Below are 25,578 nucleotides of genomic sequence, written 5' to 3'. Positions count from 1 at the left end.
TTGTGTCCACACTGCAATTGTGTTCTTTCAATAAAAAGTTGAGAGAATGGGGGGAGGTGTTCTTATGATGGCTTGCGAACAGGAACAGCTAACAGGAGAGTTTGGAGGGGAAGGTTAGAGGGCACTAGTGACTTCTGACCTTCTTTAAAACATAACTCTTAGAATAATCTATATTCCAGAGGTTTAAAAAGAATCCCAGTTTATACTTAAACTTATTCATTAGAAAAATGTAGACAGAAGCCCAGCAGCAGAGTGGGGGCTATCCTGTTTATTGTGTCGAGTGTAACATGTATGATTACCTGCCCTGTGGGCGGGTGGCGTATGTGTGCACCTGTTGCAAGGAGCTCCTGACCCTCAGAGACCGAGTTCGGGCTTTGGAGGCCAGGGTGGCTGAACTGGAGGAGCTAAGGGAGGTAGAGAGCTATGTTGATGAGACTTTCTTGGACACTACTACTGTCCCACCTCCAGGTTGAGAGCCCCAGTGCTCTTAAAGAGGATGAAAGTCTCAAGGGAACAGAGCATTCAATGGGAGCAGAGGGAAACCATCCCATAGTTGGGACCCTCCTCCCAGAGGATGTTGCAGTATTCTCTTGCACTGAGGATACCTCTGAGGGGGAGGGAATGCCAGTTAGGAAGAGGCAGGTGTTAGTAGTGGGTGATTCGATCATTAGAAACATAGATAGTTGGGTTTGTGATGACCGGGAGAACTGTATGGTCACGTGCCTGCCTGGTGCGAAGGTTGCAGATCTCTCGAGGCATCTAGATAGACTTATGTGTAGTGCTGGGGAGGAGCCAGTGGTCATGGTACATGTAGGTACCAATGACATAGGGAAGGGTAAGAGATGTCCTGGAGGCCAAATTTAGGCTGCTAGGAAAGAGACTGAAATCCAGGACCTCTATGGTGGCATACTCGAAAATGCTTCCAGTTCCACGCGCAGGGCCAGGTAGGCAGGCAGAGTTTCAGAGTCTCAAAGCGTGGATGAGACGATGGTGTAGGGAAGAGGGGTTTAGATTTATTAGGAACTGGGGACACTTTTGGGAGAGGGGGAGCCTATACAGGAAGGATGGGCTCCACCTAAACCAGGGTGGAACCAGACTGTTGGCACTAAACATTAAAAAAGCCATAGAGCAGTTCTTAAACTAAGAGATGGGGGAAAGCCGATTGGTGTGGAGATGCACGTAAATCAGAGGGAGACTTCTATTGGAGGAGAATCTATTGATAGAGATTCTCTAAGCTGTAGTCAGAAAGAGAGGATGGGAGAGGGCAAACCATGGGCCAGAGCAGACAAACAACGGCATACAAAGGAATCCAATGCATCAGGGAAGGGCAGACAAATAAGCAGTGGCAAATTTTTAAAGTGCTTGTACACAAATGCTAGGAGTCTGACTAATAAGATGGGTGAACTAGATTACCTCGTATTAAATGAGGAGATTGACATAATAGGCATCACTGAAACCTGGTGGAATGAGGAAAATCTGTGGGACACAATCATACTGGGATATAAAATATATAGAAAGGATAGAGCAGGCCAGGTGGGTGGTGGAGTGGCACTGTATGTGAAAGATAATGTAGAATCAAATGAAATAAAAATATTAAGTGAATCAACATGTTCAATAGAATCGCTATGGATAGTAATTCCATGGTCCAATAATAAGAAATTAGCAGTAGGAATATATTACCGATCACCTGACCAGGACAGCAATACTGACATTGAAATGCTAAGGGAGGTTAGAGAGGCTACCAAAATAAAGAACTCTATAATAATGGGGGATTTTAATTACCCCCATATTGACTGGATACATGTCACCTCAGGAAGAGAAGCTATAAAAGGAGCAATCAAGGACGATAAAGCCATTGCGGAGAAACTAAATGATTTCTTTGCTTCAGTCTTCACGACTGAGGACGTTGGGGAGATTCCTGAATCTGCACTGTCCTTTGTGTGTGATGAATCCAAGGAACTGTCCCGGATTGTAGTGTCATTAGAGGAGGTTTCGGAACAAATAGAAAAACTTAATGTTAACAAATCTCCAGGACCGGATGGCATTCATCCAAGGATTCTAAAAGAACTCAAATGGGAAATTGCTGAGCTATTATTTGTGGTTTGTAACCTATCCTTTAAATCGGCTTCCGTACCTAATGACTGGAAGGTAGCCAACGTGACACCAATATTTAAAAAGGGCTCTAGAGGTGATCCTGGCAATTACAGACCGGTAAGTCTAACTTCAGTACCGGGCAAATTAGTCGAAACAATAATAAATAATAGAATTGTGAAGCATGTAGAAGAACATAATTTGTTGGACAAAAGTCAACATCGTTTCTGTAAAGGGAAATCCTGTCTTACTAATCGGTTAGAGTTCTTTGAAGGGGTTAACAAACATGCGGACAAGGGGGATCCAGTAGATATAGTATACTTGGATTTTCAGAAAGCCTTTGACAAGGTCCCTCACCAAAGGCTCTTGTGTAAATTACATGGCCATGGGATAAGAGGGAAGGTCCTTTCTTGGATTGAGAACTGGTTAAAAGACAGGAAACAAAGGGTAGGAATAAATGGTAACTTTTCAGATTGGAAAGGGGTAACTAGTGGTGTACCCCAAGGGTCAGTCCTGGGACCAATCCTTTTCAACTAACTCATAAATGATCTGGAGAAAGGGGTAAGCAGTGAGGTAGTAAAGTTTGCAGATGATACAAAACTGTTTAGGATAGTCAAGACAGAAGCAGACTGTGAGGGACTCCAAGAAGATCTCACCAAACTCAGTGATTGGACAACAAAATGGCAAATGAAATGTAATGTGGATAAGTGTAAAGTAATGCACATCGGGAAAAATAACCCCAACTATACGTACAGCATGATGGGGGCTCATTTGGCTACGACAAATCAGGAAAGAGATCTTGGAGTTATCATGGTCAGTTCTCTGAAAACTTCCACACAGTGTGCAGCGGCGGTCAAAAAGGCAAATAGGATGCTAGGAATTATTAGGAAAGGGATAGAAAATATGACCTATAATATCTTACTGCCCCTGTATAAAACTATGGTACGCCCACATCTTGAATACTGTGTACAGATGTGGTCTCCTCACCTCAAAAAAGATATTTTGGCCTTGGAAAGGGTTCAGAAAAGGGCAACTAAAATGATTAGGGGTTTGGAACGGGTCCCATATGAGGAGAGGTTAAAGCGACTGGGACTTTTCAGTTTAGAAAAGAGGAGACTGAGGGAGGATATGATAGAGGTCTATAAAATCATGGGTGGTGTGGAGAGGGCCGATAAAGAAAAGTTATTTATTATTTCCCTAAATAAAAGAACTAGAGGACACCAAATGAAATTAATGGGGAGCAGGTTTAAAACTAATAAAAGAAAGTTCTTCACACAGTGTGGTCAACCTGTGGAACTCCTTGCCAGAGGAGGCTGTGAAGGCTAGGACTATAATAGAGTTTAAAGAGAAGCTAGATAATTTGATGGAGGTCCATAAAAGGCTATTAACCAGGGGATAAAAATGGTGTCCTTGGCCTCTGTTTGTCAGAGGCTGGAGAGGGATGGCAGGAGACAAATCGCTTGATCATTGTCTTCGGTCCACCCTCTCTGGGGCACCTGGTGCTGGCCACTGTCGGTAGACAGTATACTGGGCTAGATGGACCTTTGGTCTGACCCAGTATGGCCGTTCTTATGTTCTTATGTAAATCTCTTTCTATGAGGAAAAAACTTTTTTGGAAAAAAGTGTGTGTGTGGATGCGGAAGAGGGAATTTTGTTGAAAAAAGAGGACTCCAGGATATAACACAGGTGCCCTGCTGGCCACTCCATCCACACTCATCACAACTCTGTAGTTTTTGTCTTCCAGCAGCTCTTAAAGCCACAGGTCAGCGGGACAAGGCTTGTGAGGAACAAGAAGGTCAGCCCTGGGAACTGCACCTCTCTATGTGGCTCACACTACCATACTCCTTGGTACCCATGGCCCAGCCTCAAGCCCCCTGAGAGCCCACTGGCCCTCCCAGGGAGCAGGCCCAGTAGTCTCAGGAGCCTGCTAGGGGCACAAAAAGACAAGCACTGTCCTGGTCTGGGATGGAGAGGCCGGCTCTCCTGGAGGTCTGGGGTGAAGAGGAGACCCTCCAGAATCTCTGCTCCACACAGCACTGACATCTAGTGCCAGATGGCTGAGGCCCTGGCCATGAGGGCCAACCACCCCAAGAGCCTTGAGCAGGTGTGCAACAAGGTCAAGGAGCTCTGGCAGAGCTATGCCAGGGAGCATAGCTCTTGCTCTGGGGCAGAACACCACTCCTACCCCTACTTCAATGAGCTGCACCGCATCCTGAGGGCTGGAGCAGCACTTCCCCACTCCTGGTTATGGACTCAGGACTGCAGACGCCCATCATTGCCTACCCAGGGGTCCCCCAGGAGGAGGATGCCAAGCTCGAGGAGGAGGAAGAGACAGCCAGCACTGTCACCCTCAGACTGGAACTGGTACCCCAGGGCCTGGATATCTCCCAGGCATCCTCTGAGGCTGAGTAGGGATCATCAGGTAAGTGCTCTTACTTTTTCACACACATAGGGTGGGGGAGGTCGGTGTTGAGGGGCTGGGGTGTGATCGTCACTTGGCGTTGCCCTCATGCTGCAGTCTGTACACATGGATGCACATGCAGCACCAGTCTGTGCCATGCAGCCCCGTGAGGCAACCCTGGAGCACCCCCAGGCTCCTGCTGACCAGCTCTGAGGAGACCACGCACATGCCTGCCCACTTGAGGTGCCACCCGCTCCCAGAGACAGTGCTGCCAGGCACAGGCATGTGTGCGGCCTCGGTGGAAGCCCAGGCTACTCCAGGTTCCTCTCCCCTCCATATGATCCCAGTGTGGCCAGACACTTCCCTTGCCTGCTTGTACGTGGGACAGGGGAGTAGAGAAAGCATAGTTCCCTGGGCACCTCGGGTCCCCTGTGAGGCAGGGCCCGCTGTCCAGGCCACATATGGCCTTGCTTCCAGGACATCACCGTCCTCTGGCCTGAGGATTGTTTCTCACAGAGGAGGGCAAGGCCTTAGGGACAGTGTCTGCATGGATGACGGACCACCTCTCTCTTTATTCTCCACAGCCAAACCAGCCATGACTGAGGAGCAATCACCAGCAGGCAAGCCAGCCACCTGACCCTGGGGGAGCTGCTGGCACTGAAGGATCCAGGAGGACCTTATGAGGGAGCACATGGCCATCCTCCAGGACATGCAGTAGACCCTGGCCCAGAAGGTCCAGGATGATGCCCAATCAAGGACACAAATATGGACCGAGTTGGTGCAGCAGGGCCACAACATGTGTGCCACCATCCAGGAGATGATGGCATAACCTGCTCCTGTCCCTGCTCCTGTCACTGCTTCCCCTGCCATGTCTAACCTCCTCCCCCTGCCATGCCTGCCCCTGCTCCAGCCCCCTCTCCTGCCCATATCCCTGTTGTCCCTGCCTGCCCCCTTGGTGGCCAAGGTCCTCAGACCTGAGGTGGAACTTCCAGCTGCACCACATGCCACTCCTAGCCCTGAGCCACCCTCCTCCCTCTCGCTATTCAGGTTCTGATCCCCCATCTTCTCTTCGCCTATCCAGGTTCTCAGCTACCCTCCTCCCCAGTTTCTTTTATAATAAACCAAAATCTTTGATTTTTTTAACACAAACGGTTATATTTATTGAGTGTACAGGGAAGGGGGGGAGAGAGGTTGTTGTGAGAAAGGCATAGAGGGGCAAAGCCCTAGTGGGGAGGTCCTAGGGAGAGTTACTGGGGTCCTTCAGGGAAACTCTCCTTCAGGGTCTCCCGGATGTGAACCCCCAGTTGATGGGCCTGGTGGATGGCAGCTGTACATGGCTGCTTGAAAGCTCTTCCCTCCCAGATGGTCTCTGCCCCCAATCCTGGAAGAAAGGCCTCCCCCTTGGTCTCCACAATGTTGTGGAGAACACAACAGGCTGAGTTCATCTCGGGGATGTTGTGCTCCCTGACATCCAGGTGGGTCAGGAGACACCTGAACCTTGCCTACAAGAGTCTGAAGGTGCATTCAGCCTGGATGCAGGCCCTGTCCAGGCAGGTATTAAAACGGTCCCTGCTTCGGTCCTGGTGGCCGGTGTAGGGCTTCATACATCACGCCATGAGGGGGTAGGCCATGATGCACAGTCGCATCGCAACATCCGCAACCATGATGTTGCACTGGGGGAAGAATGTGCCGGCCTCCAGCTTATGGTAGAGACTGGAATTCCTGAAAATGCTCCCTCTTCAACCACCCGACAAAAATGTCTGTAAACTGTCCATGGTGGTCAACCAAAGACTGCAGGACCAGCAAAAAATAGCCCTTCCCATTGATGTACTGGGCGGCTCAATTTCTGGGGCTCGTATAGGGATGTGAGTTCTACCTATGGCTCCCCCCGCAGTTCAGGAAGCACAGGGCGACAATTCCAGCAACGATAGAGTACAGGTCTCTCGGGTGGATGATGCTGCACAGCAGGACGGAGTTGATGGCCCTCACCACCTGCAGAGGAGACAAACCCACAAATCAGAGGATCAAAGGGGGTACCTGAGCCCTTGGGAGGACCCCACTCCCCTCTCCCCCCCCAAACACCTCAGAAGCCACCACCTATGTCCCCCCCACAGGGATGTATGAGGGTATGACTGCAGAATCCCCCCGGGGATGGGGCTTTTCCCCCCAGCCCACCCTCTGCACTCTCTACCCCGTTTCCCTAGGTTCCCCTTTTCCAGTATCCCCTCCCTCCCAGGACTGCAGCCTAAGAGTACCTTGCCTCCATGACAAGGGACCTGACAGAGGACTTCCTCATGCTGAACTGGTTGCCCACAGATTGGTAGCTATCTGGGGTGGCGAGCTTCCAGATGGCAAAGGCAACCCGCTTCTCCAGGGGGATGGCAGGTCGCATCTGGGTGTCCTGTCGTCAGAGAGCAGGGGCGAGCCAGGCACAGAGCTCCATGAAGGTGGCCTTCCTCATGCAGAAGTTATGGAGCCACTGCTGGTTGTCCCACCACTCCATCAGCAGCTGGTCCCACCAATCGGAACTGGTCTCCAGCCTCCAAAAGTGATACTCCACCATGGGCTACAGTTGCAAGAGCCTTGCTCCCGTACACAGGTAGAGGGTCTCGATGATGAACTTGGTGTCGAGCGCCTGTGGGACCAAGAAGGCACCCTGCAAACTGCTGTAGCAACTACTGTATGGCAGTGTGGGGCCATCACATGCCCACAGGCAGCTCTGGCTTCATGGCAAAGAGTGTGCTGTGTGTCCAAAAGGAGGCCAACCAGAGCATGTAATGCAACTATTTTGCTATCCCTCAGGGAGGTAGGCAAGCAAACAAAAGAAGCTGAGAAACATCTGTCCAAGGGGGGGGCCCCTTTAAGCACGCATCTCAGCTAGCCTTAGGCAACAGCACCCAGAAGCAACTGCTCATGCAATGCCCTGCCTGAACTGGTTCTGGGTGGCCTTAAATGTGAGCTAACATGCAATCAGTATCTTTCAAAATAGCAAATCACTATTTTGTTGCACTTTTTGTGTGTGGACATGCTATTTCAAAATAAGCTTTTCCAGTAGATCTCTTTGGCTATGTCTACACTACAAAGAAAAGTCAGAAAAATATATGCAAATTGCAGTTTGCAATATTTTTTTCTGCTTGTCTACATGGTGCCAAATTTCAGCAAAACCTCCTCTTTCAACATATCCCTTCCTCTCCATAAAACAAGGTTTACAGAAATGGCAAACGAGCATGATTATTTTTTCAGAAAAGTGGACGCGTTCCTTGGATGTGGCATAACTTTTCCAGGATACCTCCAGTATCCCGGAAAAGAGCTGGTCTAGACGTAGCCTTCTGGAAAAGCTTATTCCAAAAGAAGCTTGCAGTCTAGAAGTAGCCTGTGACAGGGGTTATGGCTTGCAGCTGGAGACATTTAAAATCTTCCTATATCACTTCACTTCTCTCTTTTTTAACATGCTTTATAATACTTCTTATTGTTTTAGGGAGGCCATGACTACCTTGGGTTGTGATGGTGTCAGTTCTCACCAGCTAAGGACAGCTGGGACTAGTCAATATTTGGGGTCAGAGGTTTGAATGTGTTGCAGGACAACATTCTGAGGTAAAACTACATTAGATAGCACCGTCTTCTCTGAGGTGAACTAATGACTACACCTGCAGCTAGATGTTTATGCAACAGCTAGATGTTTCAGACAAAATATAAACAGTAGACCCTTGACCCCCTGTCATTTCATTAAGGTCCCAGAATATTCTTGTTCTGCAGGTGTAGAAGTAACAACTGGGTCAAAGTGAACAATAGTATTCTGCTTGCCTAAATAATGGCCCAGTTTTAACAAAGACTGTTGCTCCCTCTCCTCTATCCCATGATATGTACAGGAATGTTGCTTTGCATTGATAAACAGCTACTGGGATTAACCTAAGAAATCTACATTTCTGAACTGCAGAAGACTAGCAATCATGTCTATGTATAGTTTTACAATGTTTTGCTAAGTTGGTAAAAAACTATGGGATAGTCCAGAATGAAAGCTATTATGTGACTGTAAGAATTATGGGCTCTCACATGGATCCTTGCAGAAGGAAGGCTTTGGTAAATTTTCTGAGAAAATAAACTTCTAGGTAGCTGCGGTTGAAAGTGTTTCATTATTGTACCATAGGGTGTGAGAAGGCTGTGTTAAGGCCTACCCAGCATATGTCAGATGAGCACCAATTTAGGTGAAAAAGTAAAAGGAGGACAGCATTGTCAAGATACAGGAGATGTAAGCAAAAAAAAAAAACCAGAATTTGATTGGATGGCCAACAATAATCCCGCTTTTAGGGAAGTAAAAAATCATAGACTGCAAAAACAACAAAGTGCTGATAACCCCAAGTAAGAAGCAGATGAATGTTCTGAAAGGGCAGAATGAGAGCACCAAAAAATAACATCAGCAGAGCCAGGCGAGAGGAAAAATATCGAAACAGGGTATATAAAGTTGAACAAAACAGACCAAGAGCGGAAGGATTGCAAATCCAAAAAAGCCAGGTCCGATCAACCAGGGCTACCTCCCCCGCACTGAATCTCGCTGCCACTCATAAGCTCTGAAAGGAGAACACCGGTCATAAGTTGCAACGAAAAATCCAAAAGGAAAGACATAAAGAAAATAATATCTCCTGAATCTAAACAATGCTTTTAGATTATTAATGTGAGTTTTATATAGGTATGACCCATAACTCTACAAATTGTTCAATGGTAACTTTGGAGGGTATAGCTGTAGAAGGAGTTACTGTTCTCGTTTTATTTGTACTTTTTTTTCTATTCTTTATTTGTATGTTACGCTGTCTTAAAAGAATCAAAGATAGTGAATTGATTTATATGAAAAAATAAATATAAAGTAAATAGAAATAAAAATCTTGGTTTAACCCCAAAAGGAAGTATTCCTCTGTTTGTGGTTTCAAATCCTTTAAAGAACCAAACAAATCCTTTAAAGAACCAAATACCGAAATAGGGAAATAAGCTCTGGGAATATATACACATGTGTTTGATGAACATCATGACAACATATATGATTAGCAGCATAATTATTGATAATCTAACAAACAAAAACTAATGTACATACACACACACACACACACACAGAATATAGTAGGGACAGCTGAAAGAAATACAATTTCACATGGCTCTGCAGTGTAACAGGTACCTTTGACTTCACCTACATTCCCCCAGTTAATGCATTTCTGCCAGGTCTACTTAGCAAATTTTGACACGTGTGACTTTTAATACCTTCTACTGTACTAGTGTATTGTGCACTGTTTCATTTTGCCACTCTATATTGCTGTTGGGCTTGTACAGCCCTTTCTGAGGGAGTTGATTTCATATAGATTCTGTCTCTGAGGCATTGTCTTTCACTATTTTGTTCTTCCGTCACATTAACCTTTTCAATGTACATCTCCCTCTTTTATTTCATCCTAGACATTAGGGACTCAGCTAGAATTTTGTAATCACTGATCTACTCAGATTTGGGATATGGAGAATCAAGTCCAAGCCCCTATATTCTTCACTTCCCAGATGAGTATCCTTGCCAGTAAGAGAGAGAACTTCAGCCAAGAATATGCACTAGCTAAGTGGTGAGGGCACTCTCCGGTGAACTGCAGCATCAAGTTTGCACTCTGAAATAGTTAGAACAAGGGCCCACACCTGGGTCTCCCCCTTCTAAGGTGAATCTAAACCCCATTGGGCTTCTCTCTTTCTGGTTTTGATCATAAATTCCATCCTGGATCAGAGACGTCCTCCCCAAGAGAAGTTCTCAAAACTGATTCATTCTAGTGCAAAGTTTTGGTTTCTGAGAACTGGAATTTTCTGATGGAAAACAAACTGTATAAAAACCCCATTTAATTCATCATAGACCACCCTCCCCCCCAAGCCTCCTGCCCAACAGTACTCCGATGAAATTGACTTCACACTGATATATATCCACAGAAAGCTTGAGGGAAGGCAGCAGTCATTTCACCCACTGCCTCCTTTTCAGGTAAGTCTACTCTCCAGCTGAAGAGAGATCCTTCTGTAACAAATTCAAAAAGCAGTCAATAGTGGATATATTACTACTCGATTCAAAGTGAGAAAGATTGGACCTTCATAGCATTAAATGTATTTTCCCCTGTTTTATTCAAGAAGATAGTTGAATAAAAGTATAAGGGTTCATTCATTGCTTTACAGTATTTGGACCTATGTAAATGATTTTGCTGTGGATCATGGTGTTTTGTTTTCCTGAGCCTCAAGGCATCATCTTTGTTCATTTCAGTTTTCATACATCTTCAATTTTAGACATAAATTCTCTTATGAATACTTAAGAGTTTAAGCTCACCGTGCAAACTTCCAGTCTCAAAACTCCACCCTGAGTAACTGGGAAAGCTTGTGAAGAATAATTAACAGAATGATTGCTCTATTTATCAATCCAAAGATCTCTGCAGAGCTGCTTAAAAACTGTCTAGCAATTCACAGAAGCTAAACATTCTCACATGAGCCCCTTTCTTGAGAATTTCTCTTCCTGATCTGCACTCCATCATAGAATGCCTCCCTCCCTTTGATTCTCAAATGTAAAAGCTTACATGGATTTGAAGATAATCTTTTTATTAGCAAATCTCTTTAACAAACTAACAAACATAATCAATAATAAAAATGGTATTACATACAAGGAAGTGATAATATATTGGGAATCAAATTAATTAACACCACAAAAACATAATCCCTTGCTCATTAAAACACCTCGCCCAGAGCTTTACTCGTTAAAATATGCAAACTGATTTTAGACCACATGTGAAATCCATATGCTGAAGAGAAAATATATTAATTAAAAGAAAGCTTCCCCTGCCCCAATAGGTTATATTAAAATTGAATTAAGAGATGCAGCTCCCGCTCCATTAATTACCTAGCTGTTGTCGACATACCTTAATTTGGGTTTGGTTTCTTTTTGTGGTGTTTCTAGTGAGGGACCTCCTTTCAGCCACTGCTTCTTTTTATATCTTTCTCTGCAAGATTAAATAGTCCTTTAGTACCTGCCATTTTCTCCCCATGAAGATGCTTACCTGCAGTCATCAAATAACCTCTCAATCTTGTTTTCGATAAATTGAGCAGATTATGCTGTTTAAATCTTGCATTGTAAGGCATTTTCTCTAGCTGTCAAATAATTTGTGCATCTGTTCTCTGCAATCACTCCAATATTTTGACATTTTTTTTAAATGTGAGCACCAGAACTGGATGTTTTAATATCAGCCTCAACAATGGCATATACAGAAATAAAGTCATCTCCTTACTTTTATTCACTGCTGCTCTTTTAATGTATCCAAGAATTGTATTGGGTTATTTTTCTGGCCCTAAGAGCTACCTGGTCATCATTATTTACCACTCTGAGAATCTTAGGATCGCCTGAAAATTATAAACATTTTTTTCATATTTAGTGTCAGATAACTGAAGAAAATGTTGAATAGCATCAGGCCCAGTACTGATCCCTGCACACCCTCACTAGAAACACCTCCAAAAGATGAAGACTCCCCACTAACAATTACTTTTTGACATCTCAGCCCGAGACTATGCCACAAACTTAGGTTGGCATAGTGACATCACTTAAGGCTGTGGGAATCAACATCCCACATGAAGCAGTTTTACCAACTGAACGCCTAGTTTAGACAAGCCATCTGGACATGACAGCTTCTCCTGTCAACATGGATATAGTGTCTCAGGGAGGTGGAATGCCTACATTGACTTTTCTGTCAGCATAAGTAGCATCCTCACTAAGCATCATAGCGCTGTAAATGTAGACAAGCTATACGTATATTAAAATCAAACTAGCAATTTAACCAAATAAAGTGAGGGTTTTTTATACAAACAGCTATTCTTAGTAATTCAGTGTTTGCATCTCACTCTTCCTAAGGTCTACTGGCAGATCATGCTAGTTCCATCCTCTTTTGACAGGTTCTGTCTATCTCCCACACTCGGCCTTCTCCACCACTGTAACAGCTCCTATCACTTGAAGCCTTCTCAATGGAATGGCATGAGTCTCCATTAGCTCTGCAACATAATTAAAGTGTTTACATACATATTCTTGAAAAGGTGTACTTAGATTTGCACACGATGCACAACAAAGTGCCAATTTACATTAGGAACACAAGTTTAAATATTTGATGTATTTATGTATCCTATTAAATAAAGTATTGCAGTGAAGAATCTTCAGGAAGCCTGTGGAGCAAAGGAGCTGACAAAACCATTAGATATTGCAGCTCTTCCTGGGCTCCCATAGATTGCTCCATGGAGAAAAGGCTGGGAATAGCTACTTTTAGTCACATATATTATTGATCAAATAAGGAAAGTCTCTTCCAAAGTAATAATTGCATTAGTCCCTCAGACAAAAATTTTTTTTTCTGAATTTACATCTGTAGACATTTTCCTGGCAAATCTACTGCGTTTCCACTCATGGGCTTTAGTCAGATGTGACTAGTTGGGCACCTCCACCTCAACATTTCCCAATACGGGTTTTCATTTCGAGACACATTTTCAATAACATTTCTTATATTGCTGCAGTTCTATAACTGTCTGCAAGTTCTGTCTGAGATAAAATTCATTTCAAGACATTTTCCTGGCAAATCTATTACGTTTCCATTCATGGGCTTCAGGAAGCTGTGACTACTTCGGATCCCGCACCTGAATATTTCCCCAGAGGTATTTTCATTTGGGGACACTTTTTCAACACCATTCCCTAGATTACATCAGAAATGCCTGACAAATCGGCCACAAGTTCTCGAGACCTCCCCTCCCCCAACGACTCTGATCACTGAAAGGATTTGCATGGATAATACTTTCATTCAGAAAACTTTGACTCTCATTTGCTGGGAGAGCAATGCTTTCTCGCGTTCTATGCCTGTCTGCAAGTTCTCTCCGAGATGCAGTTCATTTGGAGACATTTCCAGCACAAATGAACATAAGCATTTCTTTGCGTCATACTTTCATCCAGAAAGCTGAATCGCTCATTTCATCCCAAAACAATGCTTTCTCGCGTTCTATACTCCTGTCTGCAAGTTCTGTCACAGATAAAGTTCACTTGGAGATATTTCCGTGTCAAATCTATTATGTTTCCACTCATCAGCTTTAGTTAGCTATGATTACTTCGGCTCCTGCATCTCAACATTTCCCCAGACATGCTTCCAGTCGGAGACACTTTTTCAACACCATTTCTTATATTACCGCAGAAAAGGGAGCAAATCCTCTCAGATGTTCCAGAGAGCTCAACAACTGTGTTGATCCAACAGAGTTGCTTGGGTCATCCTTACCGGCAGAAAACCTGATCGCTCGGTTTCTCGGATCTCAAAGCTTTTTCGAGCGCTGCACATTTCAGCAACCTTCCGAATAGCTGAGAGTCATCATCAAACCAAATCGTAGGTCTTTCCTCTCTATGATTTCAGCTAGCTGTGACAAGTCGGGCACCTCCACCTAAACATTTGACAGTACAAGTTTCATTTGGAGACAATGTTTTTACACCATTCCTTATATTACAACAAAAATAAATGAAATAACGGCCACACGTTCCCGAGACTTCCAACGACTCGGTTCACCAAAAAGGATGTTCATGGGCAATGATTTCTTGAAGAAAACTTAATCTGTCATTTGATCGGAGCGCAATGCTTTCTCGCGATCTATACTTGTTTGAAAGTTTTCTCGGAGAAAGTTCATTTGGAGACATTTCCCTGGCAAATCTAAAATGTTTCTACTCATGGGCGTTAGTTAGCTGTGACTACTTCGGCTTCTCCGGCTCAAAAGGTTTCCAATCTGCATTTTTATTTGGAGACATTTTTTCAAACCATGTCTAATATTACAACAGAATAGGGGTCGAGAGACGTTCCAGAGAGCACAATAACTCAGAAAAAATGATGGCTCAGTTTCTCGGATATCAAGGCTTCCTCGAGTGCTACGCAGTTCAGCAAGGTCCCACATAGCTGAGAGTCATTAGCAAGCCAACTCGTAGGAGTTTCCATTCAGTGACTACAGCTAGCTGTGACAAGTCAGGAACCGCCACCTTAACATTTACCAATACGAGATTTCATTTGGAGACGTTTTTGAACACCGTTCCTTATGGTACATCAGAAATGCGTGAAAAATTGGTCGCACGTTCGGGAGACCTCGTCCCCCGCCAACGGCTCTGGTCCCCACAAGGATTTCCATGGGATCATACATGCATGTACAAACTTTGACTCTCGTGTGATCAGAGAGCAATGCTTTCTCGCGTTCTGTGCATGTCTGCAAGTGCGCTCAGAAATGCAGTTCATTTGGAGACATTTTCCTGGCAAATCTAAAATGTTTTCATGTATGGGATTTAGTTAGCTGTAGCTACTTCGGCCCTTGACTACTTCAAAGTTTCTCAATCCGAGTTTTCATTTGGGTAATTTTTTTTTTGTACACTATTCCTTAGAATACGTCAGAAATGCAGGAAAAATCGGCCACAGTGTGAGACCCCCAAAGGCTCTGAAGAGCAGGCGGGTCCTGACTTGTCGAAATCACTGAGCGGAAACACCTACGAGTTGTCTTCATAAAGACTCTCAGCTGCGCGGGAAATTCTGAAATGTTTAGCGCTCGAGAAAGCTTCACTAGCCGAGAAACTTTTGTGCGTGTAAGGATGACACAAGCAAATCTGTTGCACGGACACAGCTGTTGTTGGCTCCGGATCGTCTGGGAGGATTTTCTCCCTTTTCTGCGGTAACATAAGAAATGGTGTTGCAAGAGTGTCCCCGAATGAAAACCCAGATTGGAAGCTGTTTTGCGGGAGGAGCCGAAGTAGCCACAGCTGACTGATGCCCATCAGTGGAAACATAACAGAGTTGCCAGGAAAGGTGTCAGTACGTACAGTACAGTACGTTACATGCACCGAATCTCCCAGTTCTCGATGCAGGCTCTAGCAGAGATGTTGCAGCTGCTGGTTTAAAAGTTCTTATTGCACATCCTAAGATCAGGATGGGTTCACAGGTCTTCTGGGCTCTTTGATCCCTGCAATGCTGCCTCTGGGATGAAGTGCTGAGCTGAGAACAAAATGGCATCGATCACATGGCCTCTTTATACCTCCTTCCTGGCCTCTTCTGGTATGCAGCAGGTCACCTGGTCCTCAGCCTCTCTGTGTTCCCTGCTGGCTGTTCTCAGGTGACAGCCCCCATTCTTTGGGTGTCTCCTTGGCCCATTGAGAGCCATTGTTCCACAGGGCCTCAGTAATTAGCATATCCACAGGCTCGGCCCTGCCCAATCCTTAACCACATGCAGGAAAATCTTCAGTGTCCATACAAATACATGCTAATAATTGCACAAACACACATTATACAAACACATGAACAGCGTACATAGGATTATCAGATAATAAGCTTCTATTCAATACTTCACATGGCCCCCTTCTATACCATTTTTGGGACCAACACCCCCACCTATGGGTGAATCAGTGATCTGGCTGCTCCCCTCAAGATCCAGCAATGTGACAGGTGTGCGCTATACCTGTCGGTAAGGGCGCTAACAGATACGGTTTATTTGGACACCTTGCCTGGCAACTCTATTATGTTAGCACTGATGGGCGTCAGTTAGCTGTGGCTACTTCGGCTTCTTCGGCCCAACAGCTTCCAATCTGGGTTTATAATCGGGGACACTTTTGCAACACCATAACTTATGTTACCTCAGAAAAAGGAGAAAATCCTCCCAGACGATCTGGAGCTAACAACAGCTGTGGCCATCCAACAGATTTCCTTGGGTCATCCTTACATGCACAAAAGCTGATGGCTCAGTTTCTCGGCTATCGAAGCTTTCTCGAGTGCTACACATTACACAACTTCGCGCACAGCTGAGACTCTTTATCAAGACAACTCGTAGGTGTTTCCGCTCAGAGATTTTGACAAGTCAGGAAACGCCACCTTAACATTTGGCGATACGAGTTTTATTTGGGGACCCTTTTTCTACATTATTCCTTAGAGTATGCCAGAAATGCCTGAAAACTTGGCCCCACTTTACCGTGGACACTACGACGCTATACAGCTGAAGGACCCTTTAAAATCCTTCAGCTCTTCAGAGTCGTTTGGGTCTCCTCACACTGTGGCCGATTTTTCCCGCATGTCTGACGTACTCTAAGGAATAGTGTAGAAAAAATTTACCCAAATGAAAACTCGGATTGAGAAACTTTGACGTAGTCAAGAGCCGAAGTAGCTACAGCTAACAGACGCCCATGAGTGGAAAGGTAATAGATTTGCCAGGGAAATGTCTCCAAATGTATTTCATCTTTGAGAGACCTTGCAGTCAGGCACAGAACGCGAGAAAGCATTGTTCTCCGATCAAATGAGAGTCAAAGTTTTCTGCATGAAAGTATGTTCCATGCTAATCCTTCTGATGAACAGAGTACTCTGGGGGTGGGGAATCGTGTCTCGGGACCTCAGATCTCTTTTTCAGGCATTTCTGCTGTATCCCAAGGAACGGTGTTGGCAAAATGTCTCCACCTGAAAACTGGTATTGGCAAATGTTAAGGTGGTGGTTCCTGATTTGTCAAAAGTAGTTGAAATAACTGAGGGGAAATACCTACGAGTTGTCTTGATAATGACGCTCAGTTTTACGAGAACTTGCTGATATACCTAATACTCGAGAAAACTTCGAAAGCCGAGATACTGCGCCATTAGGTTTTGTTCCTCTAAGGATGACCCAAGCAACTCTGTTGGATGAACGCCGTTGTTGTCTCTAGATAGTCTGAGAGGATTCTCTACATTTTTGGGCGGTAACTTAAGAAATGGTGTTGCGAAAGCGTCTCCAAATGAAAACCCAGACTGGAAACTGTTGGGATGGTGGAGCCGAAGTAGTCACAGCTAACTGACGCCCATCAGAGCAAACAGTGGAAACATGATATATTTGGCAGGAAATGAGTCCAAATGAACTGTATCGCTGAGCGCACAAGTTTAAATGCTTGATGTATTTATTTCTCCTATTAAATAAGGTACTGCAGTGAAGAATCTTCAGGAAGCCTGTGGAGCAAAGGAGCTGACAGCACCATTGGATATTGCAGCTCTTCCTGGGCTCCCATAGATTGCTCTATGGAGAAAAGGCTGGGAATAGCTACTTTTAGTCACATAGCTTATTGATCAAATAAGGAAAGTCTCTTCCTGAGTTATAATTTCATTAGTCCCTCAGACAAAATAGTTATTTTTTTTTCTGCATTTACATCTGTAGACCTTTCCCTGGCAAATCGAATGCGTTTCCACTCATGGGCTTTAGTCAGACGTGACTAGTTGGGCACCTCCACCTCAATATTTCCGAATACGGGTTTTCAATTCGAGACACATTTTCAATAACATTTCTTATATTGCTGCAGTTCTATAACTCTCTGCAAGTTCTGTCTGAGCTAAAGTTCATTTCGAGCCATTTTCCTGGCAAATCTATTACGTTTCCATTCATGGGCTTCAGGAAGCTGTGACTACTTCGGATCCCGGACCTGAATATTTCCCCAGAGGTATTTTAATTTGGGGACACTTTTTCAACACCATTCTCTAGATTACATCAGAAATGCCTGACAAATCGGCCACAAGTTCTCGAGACCTCCCCTCCCCCAACGACACTGATCACAGAAAGGATTTGCATGGATAATACTTTCATTCAGAAAACTTTGACTCTCATTTGCTCGGAGAGCAATGCTTTCTCGCGCTCTATGCCTGTCTGCAAGTTCTCACACAGATGACGTACATTTGGAGACATTATCCTGGCAAATCTATAACCTTTCCACTCCTGGGTATCAGTTAGCAATAGCTACCTCGGCTCTTGACTACTTCAAAGGTTCTCAATCCGAGTTTCTCTCTGACTCTCCTTTGATCCCAGAGCAATGCTTTGGCTTGCGCTGTACCTGTCTGTAAGGGCGCTAAGAGATACGGTTCATTTGGACACTTTGCCTGGTACCGCTCTTACGTTTCAAATGATGGGCATCACTTAGTTGTGGCTACTTCGGCTCCTCCAGCCAAAAGGGGCCAATCTGGGTTTTTCAGTCGGGGACTCTTTCTCAACACCATTTCTTATGTTACCGCAGAAAAGGGAGAAAATCCTCCCAGACGATCCCGAGCCAACAACAGGTGTGTCCATGCAACAGAGTTGCTTGGGTCATCCTTAAATGCACAAAAGCTGGTGGCTCAGTTTCTCGGCTATCGAAGCTTTCTCGAGCGCTATACATTTCAGAATTTCCCGCGCAACTGCGAGTCTTTATGAAGACAACTCGTAGGTGTTTCCGCTCTGTGATATTCGACAAGTCAGGACCGCCACTTTAACATTTAGCGATACGAGTTTTCATTTGGGGTCACGTTTTCTACATTATTCCTTAGAGTATGTCAGAGATGCCTGAAAACTTGGCCGCTCTTTCCTGCAACCTAACGACGCTATACAGCTGAAGGCTTGGCATGCGTCTAACTTTCACGGAGGAAACTTTGACTCTCATTTGATCGGAGAACAATGATTTCTGGCGTTCTATGCCTCTCTGCAAAGACTCTCAAAGAGTAAATACGTTTGGAGTCATTATCCTGGCAAATCTAGTACCTTTCCACTCCTGGGTGTCAGTTAGCTATAGCTACTTCGACTCTTGACTACTTCAAAATTCCTCAATCCGAGTTTTCAGTTGGGTAAATTTTTTCTACACTGTTCCTTAGAGTACGTCAGAAATGCGGGAAAAATCGGCCACAGTGGGAGGAGACCCCAACGACTCTGAAGAGCTAAAGGATTTTCATGGGTCCTACTTTCATGCAGAACTCTCTGACTCTCCTTTGATCGGATAGCAATGCTTTGGCGTGCGCTGTACCTGTCTGTAAGGGCGCTAAGAGATACGGTTCATTTGGACACCTTTCCTGCCAACTCTGTTAGCTTTGCTCTGATGGGCGTCAGTTAGCTGTGACTACCTCGGCTCCTCCAGCCCAACAGCTTCCAATCTGGGTTTTCATGCGGGAACACTCTTGCAACACCATTGCTTATGTTACCGCAGAAAAGGGAGACAATCCTCCCAGAGGATCCGGAGCCAACAACAGCTCTGTCCGTGCAACAGAGTTGCTTGTGTCATCCTTACACGCACAAAAGTTTCTCGGCTATCGAAGCTTTCTCGAGCGCTGTACATTTCAGAATTTCCCGCGCAGCTGCGAGTCTTTATGAAGACAAGTCGTAGGTGTTTCCGCTCAGTGATTTCGACAAGTCAGGACCCGCCACCTTAACATTTGGCGATACGAGTTTTCATTTGGGGACACTTTTGCCACATTATTCCTTAGAGTAGGTCAGAAATGCCTGAAAACGTGGCCACACTTTCCCGAATACCCAACGACGCTATAAACTGAAGGATTTGCATGAGTCTTACTTTCACGGAGAAAATTTTGCCTCCGATAGCCGAGAAACTGAGCCATCAGCTTTGGTGCATGGAATGATGACCCAAGCAGCTCTACTGAATGGACACAGATGCTGTTGGCTTCGGATCGTGGAATTACTAACGCAATCTAAGGAATAGTGTAGAAAAAGTAGACCAAACTGAAAACTCGGAGTGACTAGTAGGCAAGAGTGGAAGTAGCTACAGCTAAGTGACGCCCATGAGTGGAAAGGTAATAGATTTCCCAGAGAAAAGTCTCCATACGTAGTTCATCTTGGAGAGATCTTGCAGTCTGGCATAGAACGCGAGAAAGCATTGTTCTCCGATCTAACGAGAGTCAAAGTTGTCTCCGTTACAGTAAGACGCATGCAAAGCCTTCAGCTCTAAAGAGTCGTTGGGTTGTCGGGAAAGTGTGGCCAAGGTTTCAGGCATTTCTGACGTACTCTATGGAACAATTTGGAGCAAGTATCCCCAAATGAAAACTCGTATCGCCAAGTGTTAAGGTGGCGTTTCCTGACTTGTCGAAATCACTGAGCACCTACAAGTTGTCTTCATAATGACAACACCTACGAGTTGTCTTCATAAAGAGCTTCAGCTGTGCGGGAAGTACTGTAATGTGTAGCACTCGCGAAAGCTTCGATAGCCGAGAAACTGAGCCATCAGCTTTTGTGCATGTCAGGATGTCCCAAGCAACTCTGTTGCATGGACGCCGTTGTTGTCTCTAGATAGTCTGAGAGCATTCTCTACATTTTTGGGCGGTAACTTAAGAAATGGTGTTGCAAAAGCGTCTCCAAAGGAAAACCCAGACTGGAAACTGTTGGGATGGAGCCCATGTGTGGAAACATGATAGATTTGGCAGGAAATGAGTCCAAATGAACTGTATCGCTGAGCGCACAAGTTTAAATGTTTGGTGTATTTATTTATCCTATTAAATAAGTTATTGCAATGAAGAATCTTCAGGAAGCCTGTGGAGCAAAGGAGCTGACAAAACCGTTGGATATTGCAGCTCTTCCTGGGCTCCCATAGATTGCTCCATAGAGAAAAGGCTGGGAATAGCTACATTTAGTCACATAGCTTATTGATCAACTAAGGAAAGTCTCTTCCTGAGTTATAATTTCATTAGTCCCTCAGACAAAATAGTTATTTTTTTTTCTGCATTTACATCTGTAGACCTTTCCCTGGCAAATCGAATGCGTTTCCACTCATGGGCTTCAGTCAGACGTGACTAGTTGGGCACCTCCACCTCAACATTTCCGAATACGGGTTTTCAATTCGAGACACATTTTCAATAACATTTCTTATATTGCTGCAGTTCTATAACTGTCTGCAAGTTCTGTCTGAGCTAAAGTTCATTTCGAGCCATTTTCCTGGCAAATCTATTACGTTTCCATTCATGGGCTTCAGGAAGCTGTGACTACTTCGGATCCCGCACCTGAATATTTCCCCAGAGGTATTTTAATTTGGGGACACTTTTTCAACACCATTCCCTAGATTACATCAGAAATGCCTGACAAATCGGCCACAAGTTCTCGAGACCTCCCCTCCCCCAACGACTCTGCTCACAGAAAGGATTTGCATGGATAATACTTTCATTCAGAAAACTTTGACTCTCATTTGCTCGGAGAGCAATGCTTTCTCGCGCTCTATGCCTGTCTGCAAGTTCTCACACAGATGACGTACATTTGGAGACATTATCCTGGCAAATCTATAACCTTTCCACTCCTGGGTATCAGTTAGCAATAGCTACTTCGGCTCTTGACTACTTCAAAGTTTCTCAAGCCGAGTTTCTCTCTGACTCTCCTTTGATCCCAGAGCAATGCTTTGGCTTGCGCTGTACCTCTCTGTAAGGGCGCTAAGAGATACGGTTCATTTGGACACTTTGCCGGGTACCGCTCTTACGTTTCAAATGATGGGCATCACTTAGTTGTGGCTACTTCGGCTCCCACAGCCAAAAGGGGCCAATCTGGGTTTTCAGTCGGGGACTCTTTCGCAACACCATTTCTTATGTTACCGCAGAAAAGGGAGAAAATCCTCCCAGACGATCCCGAGCCAACAACAGGTGTGTCCATGCAACAGAGTTGCTTGGGTCATCCTTAAATGCACAAAAGCTGGTGGCTGAGTTTCTCGGCTATCGAAGCTTTCTCGAGCGCTATACATTTCAGAATTTCCCGCGCAACTGTGAGTCTTTATGAAGACAACTCGTAGGTGTTTCCGCTCTGTGATATTCGACAAATCAGGACCGCCACTTTAACATTTGGCGATACGAGTTTTCATTTGGGGTCACGTTTTCTACATTATTCCTTAGAGTATGTCAGAGATGCCTGAAAACTTGGCCGCTCTTTCCTGCAACCTAACGACGCTATACAGCTGAAGGCTTGGCATGCGTCTAACTTTCACGGAGGAAACTTTGACTCTCATTTGATCGGAGAACAATGCTTTCTGGCGTTCTATGCCTCTCTGCAAAGACTCTCAAAGAGTAAATATCCTGGCAAATCTAGTACGTTTGGAGTCATTATCCTGGCAAATCTAGTACCTTTCCACTCCTGGGTGTCAGTTAGCTATAGCTACTTCGACTCTTGACTACTTCAAAATTCCTCAATCCGAGTTTTCAGTTGGGTAAATTTTTTCTACACTGTTCCTTAGAGTACGTCAGAAATGCGGGAAAAATCGGCCACAGTGGGAGGAGACCCCAACGACTCTGAAGAGCTAAAGGATTTTCATGGGTCCTACTTTCATGCAGAACTCTCTGACTCTCCTTTGATGGGATACCAATGCTTTGGCGTGCGCTGTACCTGTCTGTAAGGGCGCTAAGAGATACGGTTCATTTGGACACCTTTCCTGCCAACTCTGTTAGCTTTGCTCTGATGGGCGTCAGTTAGCTGTGACTACCTCGGCTCCTCCAGCCCAACAGCTTCCAATCTGGGTTTTCATGCGGGGACACTCTTGCAACACCATTGCTTATGTTACCGCAGAAAAGGGAGACAATCCTCCCAGAGGATCCGGAGCCAACAACAGCTCTGTCCGTGCAACAGAGTTGCTTGTGTCATCCTTACACGCACTAAAGTTTCTCGGCTATCGAAGCTTTCTCGAGCGCTGTACATTTCAGAATTTCCCGCGCAGCTGCGAGTCTTTATGAAGACAAGTCGTAGGTGTTTCCGCTCAGTGATTTCGACAAGTCAGGACCCGCCACCTTAACATTTGGCGATACGAGTTTTCATTTGGGGACACTTTTGCCACATTATTCCTTACAGTAGGTCAGAAATGCCTGAAAACGTGGCCACACTTTCCCGAATACCCAACGACGCTATAAGCTGAAGGATTTGCATGAGTCTTACTTTCACGGAGAAAATTTTGGCTCCGATAGCCGAGAAACTGAGCCATCAGCTTTGGTGCCTGGAATGATGACCCAAGCAGCTCTACTGAATGGACACAGATGATGTTGGCTTCGGATCGTGGAATTACTAACGCAATCCAAGGAATAGTGTAGAAAACGTAGACCAAACTGAAAACTCAGACTGACAAGTAGGCAAGAGTAGAAGTAGCTACAGCTAAGTGACGCCCATGAGTGGAAAGGTAATAGATTTGCCAGGGAAAAGTCTCCATACGTAGTTCATCTTGGAGAGATCTTGCAGTCTGGCATAGAACGCGAGAAAGCATTGTTCTCCGATCTAACGAGAGTCAAAGTTGTCTCCGTTAAAGTAAGACGCATGCAAAGCCTTCAGCTCTAAAGAGTCGTTGGGTTGTCGGGAAAGTGTGGCCAAGGTTTCAGGCATTTTTGACGTACTCTATGGAACAATTTGGAGCAAGTATCCCCAAATGAAAACTCGTATCGCCAAGTGTTAAGGTGGCGTTTCCTGACTTGTCGAAATCACTGAGCACCTACAAGTTGTCTTCATAATGACAACACCTACGAGTTGTCTTCATAAAGAGCTTCAGCTGTGCGGGAAGTACTGTAATGTGTAGCACTCGCGAAAGCTTCGATAGCAGAGAAACTGAGCCATCAGCTTTTGTGCATGTCAGGATGACCCAAGCAACTCTGTTGCATGGACGCCGTTGTTGTTGTCTCTAGAAAGTCTGAGAGCATGCTCTACATTTTTGGGCGGTAACTTAAGAACTGGTGTTGCAAAAGCGTCTCCAAAGGAAAACCCAGACTGGAAACTGTTGGGATGGAGCCCATGTGTGGAAACATGATAGATTTGGCAGGAAATGAGTCCAAATGAACTGTATCGCTGAGCGCACAAGTTTAAATGTTTGATGTATTTATTTATCCTATTAAATAAGTTATTGCAATGAAGAATCTTCAGGAAGCCTGTGGAGCAAAGGAGCTGACAAAACCGTTGGATATTGCAGCTCTTCCTGGGCTCCCATAGATTGCTCCATAGAGAAAAGGCTGGGAATAGCTACATTTAGTCACATAGCTTATTGATCAAATAAGGAAAGTCTCTTCCTGAGTTATAATTTCATTAGTCCCTCAGACAAAATAGTTATTTTTTTTTCTGCATTTACATCTGTAGACCTTTCCCTGGCAAATCGAATGCGTTTCCACTCATGGGCTTCAGTCAGACGTGACTAGTTGGGCACCTCCACCTCAACATTTCCGAATACGGGTTTTCAATTCGAGACACATTTTCAATAACATTTCTTATATTGCTGCAGTTCTATAACTGTCTGCAAGTTCTGTCTGAGCTAAAGTTCATTTCGAGCCATTTTCCTGGCAAATCTATTACGTTTCCATTCATGGGCTTCAGGAAGCTGTGACTACTTCGGATCCCGCACCTGAATATTTCCCCAGAGGTATTTTCATTTGGGGACACTTTTTCAACACCATTCCCTAGATTACATCAGAAATGCCTGACAAATCGGCCACAAGTTCTCGAGACCTCCCCTCCCCCAACGACTCTGCTCACAGAAAGGATTTGCATGGATAATACTTTCATTCAGAAAACTTTGACTCTCATTTGCTCGGAGAGCAATGCTTTCTCGCGCTCTATGCCTGTCTGCAAGTTCTCACACAGATGACGTACATTTGGAGACATTATCCTGGCAAATCTATTACCTTTCCACTCCTGGGTATCAGTTAGCAATAGCTACTTCGGCTCTTGACTACTTCAAAGTTTCTCAAGCCGAGTTTCTCTCTGACTCTCCTTTGATCCCAGAGCAATGCTTTGGCTTGCGCTGTACCTCTCTGTAAGGGCGCTAAGAGATACGGTTCATTTGGACACTTTGCCGGGTACCGCTCTTACGTTTCAAATGATGGGCATCACTTAGTTGTGGCTACTTCGGCTCCCACAGCCAAAAGGGGCCAATCTGGGTTTTTCAGTCGGGGACTCTTTCGCAACACCATTTCTTATGTTACCGCAGAAAAGGGAGAAAATCCTCCCAGACGATCCCGAGCCAACAACAGGTGTGTCCATGCAACAGAGTTGCTTGGGTCATCCTTAAATGCACAAAAGCTGGTGGCTGAGTTACTCGGCTATAGAAGCTTTCTCGAGCGCTATACATTTCAGAATTTCCCGCGCAACTGTGAGTCTTTATGAAGACAACTCGTAGGTGTTTCCGCTCTGTGATATTCGACAAGTCAGGACCGCCACTTTAACATTTGGCGATACGAGTTTTCATTTGGGGTCCGTTTTCTACATTATTCCTTAGAGTATGTCAGAGATGCCTGAAAACTTGGCCGCTCTTTCCTGCAACCCAACGACGCTATACAGCTGAAGGCTTGGCATGCGTCTAA

This window comes from Pelodiscus sinensis, chromosome 6, assembly GCF_052426305.1.
Source record: "Pelodiscus sinensis isolate ZL-2025 chromosome 6, ASM5242630v1, whole genome shotgun sequence".
NCBI classification, from domain to species: domain Eukaryota; kingdom Metazoa; phylum Chordata; order Testudines; family Trionychidae; genus Pelodiscus; species Pelodiscus sinensis.
Note: the sequence above shows the minus strand (reverse complement) of the source record.